At 34.3% G+C, this 2,637-nt stretch overlaps 1 long non-coding RNA gene across 1 annotated transcript; it reads right to left on the bottom strand.

The window, feature by feature from the left end:
• Window positions 1–331: 331 nt before the first annotated feature.
• LOC141362063 (uncharacterized) lies at window positions 332–1,528 on the bottom strand. Its single transcript, XR_012368038.1, has 2 exons — window positions 995–1,528; window positions 332–513 (listed from the first exon to the last, which is right to left on the bottom strand). It is a non-coding gene; the product is annotated as an uncharacterized lncRNA (long non-coding RNA).
• Window positions 1,529–2,637: the final 1,109 nt, after the last annotated feature.

Raw genomic sequence — 2,637 nt, 5'->3', positions numbered from 1 at the left:
GTAACTAGTTCCACAGAAATTTTACGTTCACTCAATTTCTGACTCCAAAGTGTTACCTGGATTGATGTTTTTTAGTTGGCCCAAACTTGACTCAAATATAAAAAAGTATGTTTGCTCAACTAGCTTTATAGTTCATTCAACTAAAATGTTTTAATCAGTTGAATCTTTAAAAACTTACAGCAAAGACTCTGTCAATTAAAATTTAAGTATTTACTCAATGTTGTATGTGTTATTTCAATTAATATTTATTATTTGGGAATTTTTAAGAAACTTTTTTAAATTATTTATCAAATAATTTATGCTGGTGTTGTTAACAAATAATTAACTTCAGTCACATAAAAACAAAAGCTTTATTCACTTATCATACAGACTGAACATACAGAATTAAGTCTTCTCTAAATAGAGGGCATAAAACAGTCCAAAAGGCACTCCAAAGTCCGTCAGAACATCTGCAGGGCCATTTAGGAGACTTTCTTCAGCCCTCTGGTCTGCCTCTTCCACATCATCACCGCTCTGGTTTAATAAACAGAGGAATATAAACACACACACATACATAAATAACATGTTTAATATAATAAAGCTTGACGGTGAAAGATTTTATACCCTAAAATTGCCAAATTTCCCTCAGACATCACACGTAATTGAATTAAACACTATTGGGCGTTTTTCTCGGACAGGACTTATCACTGACTAAAATACTGACATCTCTTAACATATGAGTGCTATTGTTTTGTCTCAAAATTCACGCCAGTATTGTATTTTATAAGGTTTGTTTGTAGAAATGTCCCAATTATAATTAAGACGGAGTCCTAAACCCTGTCCGGTATTATCTTAACTAAAATAGCTCCACTTTAACTCGGACACATAACATAACACACACTTTAACTCGGACACATAACATAACACACCTTTATATAACTTATATGTTTACAAAAACGTCGAGTATTTGCGTCTTAATATAGTCTAAAATTAGCATTTATTTACAAACACTTACCTGACGTGAACTTGAGGAAACGGCTGATGACTTGTGCCGTTGTGGGAAACAGTGAGTGATGCAGCTGTTACATGCGGAATGATCTCAAATGAAATGACCTGTAATTCAGATCCTTCCGAGTTAAGTTAAGACATTTTAAATTAAAAACTCACGCACATACTGTACATCCACACGCGCGCGCGAGCGGGTCGCGCGCACGTGCGCGCGCACACGGGTACACACACGGGTACATTTAGAAGTTTGATTTAAGATTGTTATGATATTGGGACTATTTCTCCACCCGCTCCTTCAGCTCTGAAGTTCAAATTCGCATGCAGTCCGGTTATAACAAATGTAAAAGATATGAAACATCACTCAACAGCGATATCAATTAAGTGCAATCCTAAAATATGATTTAAAACAACCCTTTCATTGTTAAGTATGAGAAATTAAAATGAATTAAATCACGTTTAAACGCCACAGAGATACCAGAGCCAGCAGTCGATTTCTGATGCGCTTGCCGAGGCGAGGCTGCGCTGGGCGGGGTGTGAGCGCTTAAGTGTCTGTAATTTTCTGGAGCTCCTCTACGTCCGAAAGTGTCCGAGCACATTTTTAAATAGACGCTATCCTTATTAACAGACCGCATATTTAAACTTAAAGCACATACATTCACGCCTGAACAACTCTTACAATTACATTTTGTGACCAAATAACAGTAATATTATGAGCATTTTGTTGTCAGAAAACATAGCTGTCATAAGTCCACATATTTACCTGATTTGTCTTAATTAGTTCAGTCAACACTAGCCATTCTGAATGTTGACTGGATTTGAAAATAACCATTCATTTAATATTTTAAACACAGATTTATCTAGACTTAAAATAATATGTCTTCTCAACTAGCTCAAACAAAAAAATTGGTTTAACTTATATATTTTTGCCCGTCCAACATTTCATTAGTTGGATTTTTTACAGTGTGGAAAAAGTCCGATTTTCATGATATGTCTCCTTTAACTTAAAATAGGGTCAGAATAATTTTTCAGTGTACGTTGAATTTGTGTATTTTAATTCTTGCCATGAATCTCTGGTACAAATTCTTGCTAGTCAGAATTTTTTATTGAAAGCTGTGTGTTTAATGATTTGTTTATAATTCAATGACATCAGCTTCTTCTATTTAGAGAAACACACGTGAGTTAACCTTCTGTAAGGTAAAAAAATATGATGTTTCTGAAGAGACATCAACAATGTTTCGAAAGACCAGAACTCTACAATTGTCTGAGCTATATAATACTGAACTATGCTATTATTGTATGTTAAAGGGAGCTTTAGACATGGATATTAAAGGGATAGATCATTCTCATGTTGTTACAAGCTTATATACATTTCTTTGTTCTGTTAAACACAAAAGAAGATATTGCAATGTTTGTAACAAAACCGTTTTGAGCACCATTGACTTCTATAGGATTTTTTTCTACTGTGGAAGTCAATGGTGCTTTTGTTTCCTGCTTGATTACAAACTTATTTCTTTGTCTTCATCAGAACAAATACATTTATACAGGTTTGTAACAACATGAGAGTGCGTAAATGATGACGGAATTTTCTTTCTTTTTTTTGTAAACTATCCCTTTAAATGAAAATGGTCCCAAGCTGTCACCTGGGCATGC

This window comes from Misgurnus anguillicaudatus, chromosome 25 (assembly GCF_027580225.2).
Source record: "Misgurnus anguillicaudatus chromosome 25, ASM2758022v2, whole genome shotgun sequence".
Classification (NCBI taxonomy): Eukaryota; Metazoa; Chordata; class Actinopteri; order Cypriniformes; family Cobitidae; genus Misgurnus; species Misgurnus anguillicaudatus.
This window is presented reverse-complemented; position numbering and strand designations above follow the sequence as displayed.